Genomic DNA, 18,275 nt, shown 5'->3' with positions numbered 1-18,275 from the left:
TTTGAACCTGCTGGACATACCTGGGGCTGTTGTTGATGTGGGATCTCTCCAGTCCAAGCTGCCCTTCACGTCTCTTGTTTTGCCTGCGCCTGCTTGCATTGTGGTTGGCACTGTGGCACCATGGCCTCGGACGTCTTTGTGTACGGGCTCTCTTCACATAACAGACAATTTTGGGAACGTGTAGCTGGGTTCAGGAATGCCCGTGGCCAATGCATGCGCCGGGAATGGGGGCAAGCTCGTCGGGTGGCCGACTGGCCCCACTGCCGATGATGGCTGCGGTTGGTATAGCGCAGCACCATACCCCGGCCATGCTCCCGAATCAGGTACCTGCAGGGGGCAAGCCCAGCTCCGGCTGTATGGGTGTATTAGCCGTAGCTGTGTCTGCCGACGTACCCCGTGCAGACTCGTGGGTTGTCGAGATCGCTTCTAACACTGGTACCGTAGTCGCATTGGGTATGTGCGGTACTGAAGTCGTTGCTAAGCTTCCTAAGGAATGAAGTTGCTCAGTTGCTGATGATATGCCGTGCCGCTTGCCCAGTTTGCTCAGCTCCGCCATAAGAGCTCCTATGTCTGTGGCTGGTTGTTCTTGTACTCCGTGCGACCTCATTCCCTCTCTTGAGCTGGCTCTGGGTTCTTCCGATGTTTTCTTCCGTTTGGCCGCATTCTGCCTTTTGGCGTAGTCTTTTGCCCCTGTCTGCTTGTCCCAACCTCTGACGCATTGTCGTTTAGACCATTGAGATGGCATATCTGGAAGGAGAGACTAACAAAATTGATCATTACTCAACTTGGATTACTTTCATGCAATGACCGGTGAGGCCCCCAATCTTAAATGTATATATATATATATATAATTTTTTTTGCATTGTTACCATATGCTGCCATGAGAGTGCTGCCCTCTGCCCTGAGTTTAACATATGAAAGAAAGAGAGAGAGAGAAAGAGACAAAGACTGAACAGACAAACATAATTAGAAATTCACTTTTCCCTCTGTGAAATTCTCATAGCTATATTATGCTGCCATCTGCTGGCTACTGGCGGGCACTGCTCTTTATCAGGCACAGCTAAATGTTTTCCCAAAGGTGAGCACGTGGTCTATAGATATGAACTCGGTTTTTTAGAACACTTTAAATTTAGGAAAATCAGTCGTGCTGCAGACCCCATTGCGCTCACCACCGGCTGAACGAAATACTGCCTGATTTCAAATTCTGCTCCTATGCGCCACGGAGCACGCCGCATCACAGGAACCTGCGCCCCCCTCAACGGCGGTTTTACCCGCACTAACTCTGCCGCTCTCCGCTCGCAGCGTAAACCTTTTCTAGCCCCATTCGATCGATCCCTTGTGGCCCTGAGGTGTGCAAACCCCTTCTTGTACATTACCCCTCCTGAACACGACCTGGAGGCGGGACCGCGCGACGACCGATCCCATGCTGAAGGTACTGTACACACGACCCCGCCGCACCCTTAAGAAGTGCGGCCGCACAGACCTGTTGCGCCGTGTGGAACGGACCACAGCTGTGTTTTGTTCTTCCGCCCTTCAGATGATCACTTGCTGCCCGACTTTCCCTCTTGCGATGCCGTTTTCTCTTTTCCGCCCGGGCAAGCAGCGGGAAAGCCAACTCTTGCTCGTATTCCCATGCCTCGCCGTGATTGTGCGTGGTGCCACATCTTTCAAAAAGTGGACAGAGAGGAGCGAAGTGGCGGGAACGTGCAAGCCGATGCCCGGACGCCGAAAAACTATGGCGTCCTGGCTGGGCCCGGGAGTTATACCCCCTTGTCCGTCCCCTCCCCTCCCAGCGGGATACCAGGGGCCAGCGGGAAACCTTCCCCCCTGTGCTCGGCCCCTCTCCTCCCACCCCCGCTGGGTTAGTTTCCGCATGCCCGTCGGGGCATGGCGCCATGTTATGTTTGGCTCCGTGCACTGGTGGGCACTACGCCTTGCTTATTGACAGCAATCAGAAGATGGGATGAAACTCACAGACAATGACTAGAGACTGAAAAGCCCATTTACCCACCTAATCTGACAAAATAAGGTCCATCTATTCCAGATAATGACTCTTTAATCCTGTCAAATACCTTCTGGATGTATATCTCAGCAGATAGCCAGCCAGGAACTCTTTTGATGTCATTTAAATACGAGTTATTTAAGTTGCTGAGACGCTCACAGAGGGTCCTGTGCTGGACTCATGATTCCTAAGGGAAATGTTCCTCCTGAAGAAGGAGTGTTCGAAATGCACATCCAGGAACAAAAGAGAGAAGGTGTGAAGAGTTAGAAGGTGCTTAAAGTCTGGAAACAGTATGTAAATTCCAGGAAGCCCTTGACACACTGCACTGATTCACTCTGCTGAACTAACACTACTCCAAGAAGAGTGCTGGAGAGACTTTGTTGTGAACACTGTGCTCCTGCTTGATGTGATTTAGAAGATTTTTATGATTTATAAGGACTATAATTTGAACCTGTAAGGACGATATCTAAGACACAAGTGGAAGATTTGAAATTGAGGAAACAACAATTGGGGAGCATGTACACACATTGTGGATATATAGAAATGTGCCCACACAAGGTTTATGTGAATGGGTGGTGAAGTGAAGGGTGTGACTGGGCAAGTTCCGGAACTTACACAGCATAAGTGTTTTTATGTGATATATGTATTGTAATAAAAGAAATTAAATATTTTAAAGGAAGAACGTTCTTTGTGATATAATTTAAATACGTGACCAGCTACCATGCTCCATTTTCAAAAACCAGAAGAGAACGGTCGTGTTTCGGCCGTAAAGGCCTGCGGCAGGGGTCTACAATAAAGAAATAATCTCGCAGATTAAATAACACACAGTTAATTTACTGCTAGCTGAGAAATCACATCAAAGTGCTGCTAGGCTTCAGCCTGTGGTCCAACAAGAAATGATAAAAAGCCTGGAACATTCTCAGTTCTCTCTCTTTCCTCTCTGCTGCTTCCTGATCTGCACCTCTCTGGACCTTCACTGAATCCCTGGGCCTTGCTGGACTTCACACACATCTAAGATAAGACTTTCTCCAGGCTCCAGCAACTGGTAATCTAGCCTAATTAATGATTTAGACTTAAGTAATGCCACACTAGGAAAAGACCAAGGGTCCATCGAGCCCAGCATCCTGTCCACGACAGCGGCCAATCCAGGCCAAGGGCACCTGGCGAGCTTCCCAAACGTACAAACATTCTATACATGTTATTCCCGAAATTGTGGATTTTTCCCAAGTCCATTTAGTAGCGGTTTATGGACTTGTCCTTTAGGAAACTGTCTAACCCCTTTTTAAACTCTGCCAAGCTAACCGCCTTCACCACAGTAGCCACAGCCCTTATACCAGCCATGGCGCCTATAAGTAGTATCATTGAAAATACTGTACCAGTATAGGAGAAAAAATGTGATTTTTTTTTCATTATAAATAATTTCTGTAAGCTGTTACAGCTCCGGTATACCCAGTGCAAAATAAGACAGCAGATATAAATTCTCAAACTAGACATATTCCAAACACTAAAATGAAAATAAAATGATTTTTTTCTACCTTTGTTGGCTGGTCACTTTGTTTTTCTAATCATGTTGGTCCCAGTCTCTGATTCTGCTGTTCTCTATCTGTTCCCTTAACTCCGTTTCCAGGGCTTCCTTTCCATTTATTTATTACTTTCCTCCTTTCTTCTTCATTTTTTGCCCTACATCCATAGGTAAAAGCGGGGTCCTCCACGGACTTGACTGGAGGAGGCATAGAGTGGATCTAGCTTTTGCCTATTTTATCCATCCATGTTCAGTTTTTCTCTTTTCCCTTTCCCTTTCCCTCATCTCGTCAGTATGCATCTCCTTCCTCTTTCCATCCACGTCCAGCATTTTTCCTCTCCCCTCCATCCATGTTCATCTCACTTCCTCTCTTTTCCCTCCCCTGCATCTATATCCCGCATTTCAACTCTCTCCCCTCCCCTTCATCCATGTCCAGAATTTCTCCTCTCTTCCCTAAATCCATGTGCATCTCCTTCTCAATCTTCCCTCCCCTCCATCCATGTCCAGCATTTTTCCTCACCCCTCCACTCCAACCATGTGCATCTCCTTCCTCTGTCTTTCCTTCCCTCCAATATTTCTCCTCTCTTCCCTACCCTCCACTCCATCCATGTCCAGCATTTCTCCTCTCTCCCCTCCCCTCCATCCATGTGCATCTCCTTCCTGTCTTCCCTCTCGTCCATCCACGTCCAGCATTTGTGCTGCCCTTCCCTCCATCCATCCATGTCCAGCAACTCTGCTCTCTCCCCTGCCCTCCCCTGCCATCCATGTCCAGCAATTCTCCTGTGCTCTCCCCTCTCATCTTTGTCCAGAGATTCTCCTTTGCCCCTATCCTCCCCTCCCAACCATTGCCAGCGATTCTCCTCTCTCCCCTGCCCTCCCCTACATGTCCAGTGTTCTCTTCTGCCCTCCCCTAACCATCCATGTCCAGTGATTTCTCCTGTCACCCCAGTCCTCCCCTCCCATCCATGTCCAGCAATTTTCCTCTGCCCTCCCCTCCATGTCCAGCGATTCTCCTCTGCCCCCTATCCTCCCCTCCCAACCATTTGCAGCGATTCTCCTCTCTCCCCTGCCCTCCCCTACATGTCCAGTGTTCTCTTCTGCCCTCCCCTAACCATCCATGTCCAGTGATTTCTCCTGTCACCCCAGTCCTCCCCTCCCATCCATGTCCAGCGATTCTCCTCTGCCCCCTCCCCTCCCCTCCCATCCATGTCCAGTAACTTTCCCCAGCCTTCAACTTCCCCCCTCTTTAGCTCGTCGAGTTCTATAACCAACCCCAGCCCCACTTTCCTGCCCTTAAGTCCCCGATAGCCCTGCTTTCTGTTCCTGTCACCCCACGTTTAAACATTTTATTTTTTTACCTGAAGTGGCAGCGCTGGCGTTAGTGAAAGCAGCAGGCTCGCCTCCTCCAGCCTTCCCTTCTCTCTCTCAGTGTCCCGCCCTCGCGGAAACAGGAAACTACATCACAGGAAGGCAGGACACTGAGAGGGAAGGGAAGGCTGGAGGAGGTGACCCTGCTGCTTTTACTAACGCCAGCAGCTGCCACTTCAGGTAAAAAAATAAAGGTTTAAACACGGGGTGACAGGAACAGAAAGCAGGGCTGTCAGGGAGCTAAGGGCAGGCAGGTGAGCTGGCCCTGGTAAAAAAAGGTGCCAGTATGCCGTACCGGCACAAAAAAAGCACTGGCTATTAGGTCAGCGAAGTTCAGGAGAGTCTGCATCAGTCTGACTGGGTTAAAAGAAATATTTCAAAGAGATATATGGAAGAATTGTGTGTGCCTGCTGAAAGATGCGAGGTCAGTTAACAATCTGAACCACCGCAGTTTTAAATGGCTGAAGAGGACTTGGTGATGGGGGTGTGTGCTACCTTTTGGGGGGGAAAGTGTTAATTTAAAAAAAAACAGGTCAGTAGGTTTGGGTGCTTGCTGAGTAAACCAGTGAACTGTTTGTGGGAATGAATAAGTTGTGGCTGTGGAGAATTTATAAGGACTTTAAAAATAATTATTTAAAATGTTGTGTCTGTGTTTTAAATATTGCTAATGTTGGGATGTTGATCTGGGAAGGGTAGGTTAGGGATTAATGCTTATTTTAAACAATAGTATAAACAGTTTTATATTGAGGCAGAACACATTTGGAGGGGAGCAAATGCTTAGGGAGAGAGTTTCTGTTATTGAATTTTTAAAGTAAGGGCAGGAAGGTGAAGTGGACCTGATGTACAGAAGTCAAAGCCGGCCAACGCAAGAAAGAGAAGACTTCTAGAAAACCGTACTGTGGACCAAAGCAAAATGGTTCCTACATTAAACGCTAACGGGCAGAAGAACGAAAGCCCCATGCTGTTCCAAACAGCGCTCTAAAAATAGCATGACCTTGGTGGCCTAGTACCCCAACCCCGAGCCAAGCAAAATGGGGGTTGGAGGCCCGGCGGACCTCCAGTCTCCCCACCTGCCCGACACAAGTTCAGGGAGGTCTGGAGATCCAGTGGAGCATGAAACAAGCCCTCTGACCTGGGGGTCTAGCAGCCCTCTTCCCCACCCCCTACCTTCATTGGAGGAGGAAGATGGTCTCCCTCCTCTTCTATCGGCACTGCCTCAAAAATGGCGGCACCCAGCCTTCCACTGGAGGTCTGCCAGACCTCTAGCCCCTGTGTCACTGGAAGGGTCAGGGTTCCAGCTCCTACAGGGGGGGGCTGCATTGGGGGGAATGGGGACCTGCGCTGGACAGGGCTCACTATTCATCCCCAATAGTCTGAAAACCCTAACGTCAGTTCTGAGCTGCTTTCTGATCATTGGGGAGGAATAGGTTTTGCATTCATTTGCACGCTACTTGCGCTAAGAGCCTTGTTTAGCATTCATTTGGATGCTAGTTACATTCAGAATCCGCGAGCGCATTGTTTCATGCGCTCAGGGGCTCTGATCATGGGGCAGTAGCAAACGCAGGTGCTAATTTAGCGCTGCCAGCCTGTAGAGCCTGTGTTTGCTTCTGATCATTGGCCCATGAGGTATGAAGAGAAACTGAAAAGTAGATGGTACCTGGTTCCATATCAAGGGTGGTCCTAGAAAACAAAACGTCAACACAATAAATTCTGAAAGAGAAAAGTGAACTTTAAAAGTTGACTTATTGCACTAATCTGTAGCTACAAGGAAGAGGTACTTACCTGACATTTTCACAGTATCTGAACATATTTTGCTGATTTGTTTTGAGAGCTCTATAAAAGGGAAAGATGGGTAAGTGTTACTATGTTAATTTGTTTGAATGCTTGCAAATAAACTTATTTTGATTGTTAAACTCCATGGTTGGTATAGAGTTTATCTGTGACATATTTTTTGAACATCGTTGCAATTCCTTGCTCTGCCACCAGGGGGCTCATTTAAAGAAATCCAAAGGTTATCAATAGAAATCAAACAAAATAAAACATGGAAAAGAAAATAAGATGATACCTTTTTGATTGGACATAACTTAATACATTTCTTGATTAGCTTTCGAAGGTTGCCCTTCTTCCTCAGATCGGAAATAAGCAAATGTTCTAGCTGACAGTGTATATAAGTGAAAACATTCAAGCATTATTATGACAGTAAAATAGATACCATTGGAGATTCTACATGGAATGTTGCTATTCCACTAGCAACATTCCATGTAGAAGGCTGCGCAGGCTTCTGTTTCTGTGAGTCTGACGTCCTGCACGTAAGTGCAGGACGTCAGACTCACAGAAGCAGAAGCCTGTGCGGCCACATTGGTGATCTACAAGGGCCGACTTCTACATGGAATGTTGCTAGTGGAATAGCAACATTCCATGTAGAATCTATAGAAATCAAACAAAATAAAACATGGAAAAGAAAATAAGATGATACCTTTTTTTATTGGACATAACTTAATACATTTCTTGATTAGCTTTCGAAGGTCGCCCTTTTTCCTCAGATCGGAAATAAGCAAATGTGCTAGCTGACAGTGTATATAAGTGAAAACATTCAAGCATTACTATGACAGTCTGACAGGGTGGGAGGAGGGGGGTGGGTAGGAAGTATGTATGGGGACATAAAAGCATATCATTGATATTCTAACAGGATGGGTGTGGATAGGTGAGGGGTGGTTCCTAGCCCATTATAAACCATAAAGCTGTATGTCTCTGTTGATCACCCTCCCCTCACCTACCCATACCCATCCTGTTAGAATATCAATGATATGCTTTGTTGTCCTCATGCATACCTCCGACCCACCCCCATCCTCCCACCCTGTCAGACTGTCATAGTAATGCTTGAATGTTTTCACTTATATACACTGTCAGCTAGCACATTTGCTTATTTCCGATCTGAGGAAGAAGGGCAACCTTCGAAAGCTAATCAAGAAATGTATTAAGTTATGTCCAATAAAAAAGGTATCATCTTATTTTCTTTTCCATGTTTTATTTGTTTGATTTCTATAGATTCTACATGGAATGTTGCTATTCCACTAGCAACATTCCATGTAGAAGTCGGCCCTTGTAGATCACAAATGTGGCCGCGCAGGCTTCTGCTTCTGTGAGTCTGACGTCCTGCACATACGTGCAGGACGTCAGACTCACAGAAACAGAAGCCTGTGCAGGAATGTTGCTAGTGGAATAGCAACATTCCATGTAGAATCTCCAATAGTAGCAACAGAATCTCCAATATTAGCAACATTCCATGTAGAATCTCCAATAGTATCTATTTTACTGTCATAGTAATGCTTGAATGTTTTCACTTATATACACTGTCAGCTAGCAAATTTGCTTATTTCCGATCTGAGGAAGAAGGGCAACCTTCGAAAGCTAATCAAGAAATGTATTAAGTTATGTCCAATAAAAAAGGTATCATCTTATTTTCTTTTCCATGTTTTATTTTGTTTGATTTCTATAGATTCTACATGGAATGTTGCTATTCCACTAGCAACATTCCATGTAGAAGTCGGCCCTTGTAGATCACCAATGTGGCCGCGCAGGCTTCTGCTTCTGTGAGTCTGACGTCCTGTACGTACGTGCAGGACGTCAGACTCACAGAAACAGAAGCCTGCGCAGGAATGTTGCTAGTGGAATAGCAACATTCCATGTAGAATCTCCAATGGTAGCAACATTCCATGTAGAATGTCCAATAGTATCTATTTTACTGTCATAGTAATGCTTGAATGTTTTCACTTATATACACTGTCAGCTAGCAAATTTGCTTATTTCCGATCTGAGGAAGAAGGGCAACCTTCGAAAGCTAATCAAGAAATGTATTAAGTTATGTCCAATAAAAAAGGTATCATCTTATTTTCTTTTCCATGTTTTATTTTGTTTGATTTCTATAGATTCTACATGGAATGTTGCTATTCCACTAGCAACATTCCATGTAGAAGTCGGCCCTTGTAGATCACCAATGTGGCCGCGCAGGCTTCTGCTTCTGTGAGTCTGACGTCCTGTACGTACGTGCAGGACGTCAGACTCACAGAAACAGAAGCCTGCGCAGGAATGTTGCTAGTGGAATAGCAACATTCCATGTAGAATCTCCAATGGTAGCAACATTCCATGTAGAATGTCCAATAGTATCTATTTTACTGTCATAGTAATGCTTGAATGTTTTCACTTATATACACTGTCAGCTAGCAAATTTGCTTATTTCCGATCTGAGGAAGAAGGGCAACCTTCGAAAACTAATCAAGAAATGTATTAAGTTATGTCCAATAAAAAAGGTATCATCTTATTTTCTTTTCCATGTTTTATTTTGTTTGATTTCTATAGATTCTACATGGAATGTTGCTATTCCACTAGCAACATTCCATGTAGAAGTCGGCCCTTGTAGATCACCAATGTGGCCGCGCAGGCTTCTGCTTCTGTGAGTCTGACGTCCTGTACGTACGTGCAGGACGTCAGACTCACAGAAACAGAAGCCTGCGCAGGAATGTTGCTAGTGGAATAGCAACATTCCATGTAGAATCTCCAATGGTAGCAACATTCCATGTAGAATGTCCAATAGTATCTATTTTACTGTCATAGTAATGCTTGAATGTTTTCACTTATATACACTGTCAGCTAGCAAATTTGCTTATTTCCGATCTGAGGAAGAAGGGCAACCTTCGAAAGCTAATCAAGAAATGTATTAAGTTATGTCCAATAAAAAAGGTATCATCTTATTTTCTTTTCCATGTTTTATTTTGTTTGATTTCTATAGATTCTACATGGAATGTTGCTATTCCACTAGCAACATTCCATGTAGAAGTCGGCCCTTGTAGATCACCAATGTGGCCGCGCAGGCTTCTGCTTCTGTGAGTCTGACGTCCTGTACGTACGTGCAGGACGTCAGACTCACAGAAACAGAAGCCTGCGCAGGAATGTTGCTAGTGGAATAGCAACATTCCATGTAGAATCTCCAATGGTAGCAACATTCCATGTAGAATGTCCAATAGTATCTATTTTACTGTCATAGTAATGCTTGAATGTTTTCACTTATATACACTGTCAGCTAGCAAATTTGCTTATTTCCGATCTGAGGAAGAAGGGCAACCTTCGAAAGCTAATCAAGAAATGTATTAAGTTATGTCCAATAAAAAAGGTATCATCTTATTTTCTTTTCCATGTTTTATTTTGTTTGATTTCTATAGATTCTACATGGAATGTTGCTATTCCACTAGCAACATTCCATGTAGAAGTCGGCCCTTGTAGATCACCAATGTGGCCGCGCAGGCTTCTGCTTCTGTGAGTCTGACGTCCTGTACGTACGTGCAGGACGTCAGACTCACAGAAACAGAAGCCTGCGCAGGAATGTTGCTAGTGGAATAGCAACATTCCATGTAGAATCTCCAATGGTAGCAACATTCCATGTAGAATGTCCAATAGTATCTATTTTACTGTCATAGTAATGCTTGAATGTTTTCACTTATATACACTGTCAGCTAGCAAATTTGCTTATTTCCGATCTGAGGAAGAAGGGCAACCTTCGAAAGCTAATCAAGAAATGTATTAAGTTATGTCCAATAAAAAAGGTATCATCTTATTTTCTTTTCCATGTTTTATTTTGTTTGATTTCTATAGATTCTACATGGAATGTTGCTATTCCACTAGCAACATTCCATGTAGAAGTCGGCCCTTGTAGATCACCAATGTGGCCGCGCAGGCTTCTGCTTCTGTGAGTCTGACGTCCTGTACGTACGTGCAGGACGTCAGACTCACAGAAACAGAAGCCTGCGCAGGAATGTTGCTAGTGGAATAGCAACATTCCATGTAGAATCTCCAATGGTAGCAACATTCCATGTAGAATGTCCAATAGTATCTATTTTACTGTCATAGTAATGCTTGAATGTTTTCACTTATATACACTGTCAGCTAGCAAATTTGCTTATTTCCGATCTGAGGAAGAAGGGCAACCTTCGAAAGCTAATCAAGAAATGTATTAAGTTATGTCCAATAAAAAAGGTATCATCTTATTTTCTTTTCCATGTTTTATTTTGTTTGATTTCTATAGATTCTACATGGAATGTTGCTATTCCACTAGCAACATTCCATGTAGAAGTCGGCCCTTGTAGATCACCAATGTGGCCGCGCAGGCTTCTGCTTCTGTGAGTCTGACGTCCTGCACATACGTGCAGGACGTCAGACTCACAGAAACAGAAGCCTGTGCAGGAATGTTGCTAGTGGAATAGCAACATTCCATGTAGAATCTCCAATAGTAGCAACAGAATCTCCAATATTAGCAACATTCCATGTAGAATCTCCAATAGTATCTATTTTACTGTCATAGTAATGCTTGAATGTTTTCACTTATATACACTGTCAGCTAGCAAATTTGCTTATTTCCGATCTGAGGAAGAAGGGCAACCTTCGAAAGCTAATCAAGAAATGTATTAAGTTATGTCCAATAAAAAAGGTATCATCTTATTTTCTTTTCCATGTTTTATTTTGTTTGATTTCTATAGATTCTACATGGAATGTTGCTATTCCACTAGCAACATTCCATGTAGAAGTCGGCCCTTGTAGATCACCAATGTGGCCGCGCAGGCTTCTGCTTCTGTGAGTCTGACGTCCTGTACGTACGTGCAGGACGTCAGACTCACAGAAACAGAAGCCTGCGCAGGAATGTTGCTAGTGGAATAGCAACATTCCATGTAGAATCTCCAATGGTAGCAACATTCCATGTAGAATGTCCAATAGTATCTATTTTACTGTCATAGTAATGCTTGAATGTTTTCACTTATATACACTGTCAGCTAGCAAATTTGCTTATTTCCGATCTGAGGAAGAAGGGCAACCTTCGAAAACTAATCAAGAAATGTATTAAGTTATGTCCAATAAAAAAGGTATCATCTTATTTTCTTTTCCATGTTTTATTTTGTTTGATTTCTATAGATTCTACATGGAATGTTGCTATTCCACTAGCAACATTCCATGTAGAAGTCGGCCCTTGTAGATCACCAATGTGGCCGCGCAGGCTTCTGCTTCTGTGAGTCTGACGTCCTGTACGTACGTGCAGGACGTCAGACTCACAGAAACAGAAGCCTGCGCAGGAATGTTGCTAGTGGAATAGCAACATTCCATGTAGAATCTCCAATGGTAGCAACATTCCATGTAGAATGTCCAATAGTATCTATTTTACTGTCATAGTAATGCTTGAATGTTTTCACTTATATACACTGTCAGCTAGCAAATTTGCTTATTTCCGATCTGAGGAAGAAGGGCAACCTTCGAAAGCTAATCAAGAAATGTATTAAGTTATGTCCAATAAAAAAGGTATCATCTTATTTCTTTTCCATGTTTTATTTTGTTTGATTTCTATAGATTCTACATGGAATGTTGCTATTCCACTAGCAACATTCCATGTAGAAGTCGGCCCTTGTAGATCACCAATGTGGCCGCGCAGGCTTCTGCTTCTGTGAGTCTGACGTCCTGTACGTACGTGCAGGACGTCAGACTCACAGAAACAGAAGCCTGCGCAGGAATGTTGCTAGTGGAATAGCAACATTCCATGTAGAATCTCCAATGGTAGCAACATTCCATGTAGAATGTCCAATAGTATCTATTTTACTGTCATAGTAATGCTTGAATGTTTTCACTTATATACACTGTCAGCTAGCAAATTTGCTTATTTCCGATCTGAGGAAGAAGGGCAACCTTCGAAAGCTAATCAAGAAATGTATTAAGTTATGTCCAATAAAAAAGGTATCATCTTATTTTCTTTTCCATGTTTTATTTTGTTTGATTTCTATAGATTCTACATGGAATGTTGCTATTCCACTAGCAACATTCCATGTAGAAGTCGGCCCTTGTAGATCACCAATGTGGCCGCGCAGGCTTCTGCTTCTGTGAGTCTGACGTCCTGTACGTACGTGCAGGACGTCAGACTCACAGAAACAGAAGCCTGCGCAGGAATGTTGCTAGTGGAATAGCAACATTCCATGTAGAATCTCCAATGGTAGCAACATTCCATGTAGAATGTCTAATAGTATCTATTTTACTGTCATAGTAATGCTTGAATGTTTTCACTTATATACACTGTCAGCTAGCAAATTTGCTTATTTCCGATCTGAGGAAGAAGGGCAACCTTCGAAAGCTAATCAAGAAATGTATTAAGTTATGTCCAATAAAAAAGGTATCATCTTATTTTCTTTTCCATGTTTTATTTTGTTTGATTTCTATAGATTCTACATGGAATGTTGCTATTCCACTAGCAACATTCCATGTAGAAGTCGGCCCTTGTAGATCACCAATGTGGCCGCGCAGGCTTCTGCTTCTGTGAGTCTGACGTCCTGTACGTACGTGCAGGACGTCAGACTCACAGAAACAGAAGCCTGCGCAGGAATGTTGCTAGTGGAATAGCAACATTCCATGTAGAATCTCCAATGGTAGCAACATTCCATGTAGAATGTCCAATAGTATCTATTTTACTGTCATAGTAATGCTTGAATGTTTTCACTTATATACACTGTCAGCTAGCACATTTGCTTATTTCCGATCTGAGGAAGAAGGGCGACCTTCGAAAGCTAATCTAGAAATGTATTAAGTTATGTCCAATAAAAAAGGGATCATCTTATTTTCTTTTCCATGTTTTATTTTGTTTAATTTCTATTGATAACCTTAAGAGTGGACTAGAGAGTTGCACGGGGACAGAAATCCAACCCATCCCCGCCCGTCTCTGCTGGAATCTTACCCGTCCCCACCCATCCCCACTGGAATCTTACCCATCCCCACCCATCCCCGCAAAAATTTAAACCATCCCAACCCGTCCCCGCAAGAATTTAACCCATCCCCACAAGAATTTTATAGTACATAAAAGAAAGTTCCAGTCAGCTCCCTCAGTCTCTTTCTGGATTTGAGCCACAGCACTGTAGACAAGGAAGGAACAGAAGTTGGAACTTGGAACACTCTGGTGCGCACATGTAAGATTTGTCTCTGATTCACTGGCAGTGTGTGCTGATAGGCCGCCACATGCACGTGCCAGTAGGTCAGGTGACATCTGATTCTCGTACCTGTGTCAGAGCTGAGGTCTGTGCACCAGCCTGGGAGCAAAGAGGATTAATAGTAACATAGTAAGTGACAGCAAATAGACCTGAACGGTCCATCCACTCTGCCCAATAGTCACGCTCATGATCAATTCATCATTAAATCAACGAGTGTGATATTATATACTTGATTATGGTCTTTCTTTCGTGTTTCTGGAACAAAGACCACAGGAGTCTATCTGGCCCCATCCTTATGTTCCAACTGCTGGAGTTGCCATCGAAGCCCACTCCAGCCTATTCATGTTCTCATTTGTGGGACACAGACCGTAAAAGTCTGTCCAGCACTGTCCTCATGTTCCAGCCACTGAAGTTGCTGTCTAAGCCCTTTCCAGCCCATCCTACACCAGATTGCCATGTATGAGACACAGACCATACAAGTCTGCCCGGTATCAGCTCTAGTTCATCACAGCCAGAGTCGCCATCTAAGTGTCACTTGACATATCCACACACATGCAGCCATTTAAGGTTAGCTTTTATATAACTTCCATTTTCTAACTAGAGATCCTCTGTGTTCATCCCACGCCTTTTTGAATTCCGTCATCATTTGTGACTCTACCACCTCCTTAATGGAAGACTTTCCACATTTATGCTGTTAAAGCAAGGAAGAAGAGGAGGAGGAGGAGGAGACAGCACTCAAATAAATTGGTATTCGGTAGATGAGAGGCTGGTGCAGGTGCAGGTGCAGCTTACACTTCCACGGGAAGCCCACAGAACTGGTTCCATCCCCGCGGGAACCCCGCAGGAACTGCCTCCGTCCCCGTGGGAACCCCGCAGAACTGCTTCCATCCCCGTGGGAATCCCGCAGGAACTGCCTCCGTCCCCGCGGGAATCCTGCGGGTTCCGCGGGATTCCCGCGGGGACGGAAGCCGTGCAGCTCTCTAGAGTGGACTAACACGGCTACCACACTCCTCTACTTAAGAAATCCAAACTAATCAGTAAAATAAATGTTCTAATGCTGTTTCACCGTATCCAGACATTTTGTTGCTGATTTGTGATGAGAACTCTATAAAAGGGAAAGATGGGTAAATGCTGCTATGTTTCTCTGGGGAAACACAGTGACATATTTTTTTAAAACATCATTGCAATACCTTGTTCTGCCACAGGGGGCTTACATAAGGAAAGCCAAACAAATTAATGGTAATCAATAGAAATAAAACAAAATAAAACATGGAAAAGAAAATAAGATGATACCTTTTTTTACTGGACATAACTTAATACATTTCTTGATTAGCTTTCGAAGGTTGCCCTTCTTTGTCATGTTGGTAGATGACAGTATATATAAGTGAGACATCAAAGCATTTCAGTGACAGTCTAACAGGATGGGGGTGGATAGGGGGGCGAGACCAGGAGATATGCATGGGAATATCAAAGCATTTCAGTGACAGTCTAACGGGATGAAGGTGGATAGGTGAGAGACAGGAAGAGTTGGGTGGATGCGGGACAGGGAGATATGCATGGAGATAGGAGGGTGACAAAGCAGTACAATTTTATGGTTTATAATGGGCTAGAAAACCCAGATCTTTGTTAAGTCCTGTCTGGTGGGTGTCAAAATATTTAATCATTTAATCAATGTGCTTATGCTGCAAAATTTATGTCAAGTTCTACCTGCTACTCACCATCTTTTCAGTGAATCTATAGAGAAACACCCATGTTAATGTAATACTCCAGTCTACATGCTCACTAAAGAAGCGCATGAGACCTTACCATTGTCAATGGGTGGCGGTAAGGTCTCAGGCTGAAAATGGATGCGCTAGTTTTAATTTTGCCGTAAGTCCATTTTCTAGCCCCTTAAAAAAGTCCCTTTTTTCAGTACATGGTACAAGCTGACCCGGTGCATGCCAAAAGACACACTTGCACTGCCACAGGCCACGTTTAGCCAGGGCTTAGTAAAAGGGCCCCTTAGAGAATGATTTCATGACAGCTATCAAAGTTCCATGTAGAATCTCCAATAGTGATGGGGCTGAGGAATACCCAGAGGATATGCATAAATGGTGGTGTTTATAACCAAAATACATCCCAGTTCTCCCCAAGTTCTCTCTCAGATATCAAGGATCCTCTAGCTCAATTTCCACCTCTGACCTTGGCCTACTGGAATCAGTTCGGACCTGGCCTGAGCCCAGCTCTTGAGATCCAGAGGCAATAGACTGTGTGTGAAAGAAGTTATTGCTTGTGTGACCCCAACTCCTGGGTGAGGTGTGTGACCCCGGAGTGAGCAGCTGAGCTGGACATGTGCCAGGGGTTAGTGTCTCCTGCTTCTAAGACTCCAACTCCTAGTATTCCAGTCCGGGAGCTAACTCTACCATTTCTTCGGTTCAATGAGGCTGAGAGTGAAGGGAGATTTCTTCTTTTCCCCACAGGATTCCAAGAATATCCCTGATAAGTGACACATTGCCAGAAGGGTTCACTCAGGGGCGGACTCACCATTCCTGCAACTGGGCAGTCCCTGAGTGCCCAGAGGCTCTGTCCAGATGCCCAGTGAACAGCTGACGGTCTAGTGGCCTCAGCGGGGAGAACAAGTTATTTTCCTGCCTGGTCCGCTGGGCTGCCGCTATTTCCCTCCTCCATATCCGGCACCACAGTATCTTAAAAATGGCAGCCGAGATTTCCTGCGGAAGTCTTATGAGACTGTTGAGACCCACGAGACTACCGTGGGAAGTTTTGACCGCCATTTTGAAAACACGGTGGCATCGGCAGGCAGGGGAATAACAGCACCACAGCAGGCAGGAAAGAACATGGCCTCCCCCCTCCACAGAGGCCACCAGACCACCAGGACCCCTCAGGTAGGATCAGGGCAGCAGGGGTGTTGGCTGCGGTGGCAGGGTGGTGCTGGGAACAACTGAGCGGGGGGCCCAGAGCACTCTCAGTCCACACCTAGGTTTACTTCAGGTGTGATGGAAGTCCAGTATGTCATCAGTGGGGTTGGGGTGGTTTGCAACAAGCTGTTTTTTTCTTTGGGGGAGTGGACAGCAGCTGCAATCACCTTTTAATTAACCAAATTGCCCCGAAAAAAATGTAAAAAGAAAAATCTATAAACAATACACACAAAAAAATTAGACAACATGAAATGTTTTTGTTTGCAGACCCCTATCTCTCACTCCTCAATTACTAGATTCCTTGGTGCTTATTTTCCCTTTTAAAAGATTTGTTTACTGTATTAACCATGAGATTTATTCACAATATAACCCCTGATGCAGTCATGAAGCCAAAACATGGCTACTGTTGGGTTTTGCTATAATAAAGCTCATTTTACTCATTTCCCGTACGTTATTGTTTGCCATCTTTGTTCTCGGTTGGTGGTTTGAAATACTGGTGAAGGTTATCTCCACTTCCTTCTATTTCTATCATCCACAAACAGACAAACTTTTCCCGAGAGCCTCTCTGCAAAATTAATCACAAAACTGTTACATGAAACCAGGACTGCACACGACTGATAACTCCCCTATCCTGAGTGTGATTATTTGTAAGGCTTGCATGTGGAACCATGTCAAGAGCATTGCTGAAATGTAATCATTCTTCTCTGATTAGACTCTCCTGTAGGGATGACAGCACTGAGGAGGGTGTGAAGTGAGTTCATCGGTCTGTAATTCTGTCCTGGCACAGTGACGGCTGGGCACAGACTCCTCTGTGAACACGATGTCCTGGGAGAGGTAAGAACTTGTTCTGATGTTCTGCCCTGGTGAGTTTTTTGATGTCTTGCTATGACTATTGGTCCATAACCTCTCTCCGTCTGTCAATGTCCCTATGGTTTTTACAGTAATATGGATTTCAGATAGCTGATTCCATCCACGACAGTGAGGTGACTGCTCTGGTATAAGTATGTGTAGGGCACAGCTTCTAGCTCCTGAAGAGAGCCTGCTGACACCTACAGAAGGACAGACAGACAAAATGTGTTGCAGTATGGAGAAAATTGGCCTCTTCCTAATCTTTGTTGTGACAATTTCCAGCTTCCAAGGTACAGTCACCCCTGAGAAGGGATAAACTCTGTGGAAATCTCCCTTAAGATGTTTCTACACAGGGAAAGATTTCTCTCTGGGGAATGGGCTAAGATGAAAATCTCTTTCTTTTTTTCTTTCTCCAGGGGAAATGGTTGCTGAGCCAGAAGAAATATGTCCTTTTCTCTCCATAACTCCACAGGGGTGGGGACTGTTCTCTAAGGTTCAGATCCATAACTTTAAATATCTTTAGTAGCATTGAAGATTTTGATAAAGGGAACTGCACACCTAGATTTGATAGTCTCTCTGGAAATCTGGGACTGGGGAGATGGTGAGTCTCC

General features: G+C 44.4%; 1 long non-coding RNA gene across 1 annotated transcript in view; it reads left to right on the top strand.

Moving 5' to 3' along the window:
- The window catches only part of LOC115462168, a 52,789-nt gene that overhangs the window by 18,856 nt on the left and 15,658 nt on the right, over positions 1-18,275 (top strand). The window contains exon 2 of the long non-coding RNA XR_003940792.1: positions 17,528-17,649. This is a non-coding gene — a long non-coding RNA (uncharacterized LOC115462168). The remainder of the gene's footprint in view (positions 1-17,527; positions 17,650-18,275) is intronic.

This window comes from Microcaecilia unicolor, chromosome 1, assembly GCF_901765095.1.
Source record: "Microcaecilia unicolor chromosome 1, aMicUni1.1, whole genome shotgun sequence".
In the NCBI taxonomy this organism is placed as follows: Eukaryota; Metazoa; Chordata; class Amphibia; order Gymnophiona; family Siphonopidae; genus Microcaecilia; species Microcaecilia unicolor.
The sequence above is the reverse complement of the archived record's forward strand: the minus strand, read 5'-3'. Positions and strand labels throughout refer to the sequence as shown.